The sequence below is a fragment of the Cibotium barometz genome, chromosome 3 (assembly GCF_041138505.1).
Source record: "Cibotium barometz isolate CiBa-2024 chromosome 3, ASM4113850v1, whole genome shotgun sequence".
Taxonomy (NCBI): domain Eukaryota; kingdom Viridiplantae; phylum Streptophyta; class Polypodiopsida; order Cyatheales; family Cibotiaceae; genus Cibotium; species Cibotium barometz.
The window spans coordinates 32,416,152-32,416,359 of NC_141048.1; positions in this window are offsets into that span (position 1 = coordinate 32,416,152).

Here is a 208-nt window from a genome sequence, read left to right on the forward strand (position 1 = left end):
TTTTTATTTATGTCTACACCTATATGTTTTATACATTTTCACCTATCTATACAGGATTAACCACAACCCCATCTCCCTCCACGTGGGCAAAGAAGGTGGGACTATTTCAAAATACCCACTCCTCCTACAAGCGTAAGGAGGAGCCAAATCTCACATCTTCCAATGCAATTTTGAATTTGAATCTAAGAAGATCTCATCTCACATCTTT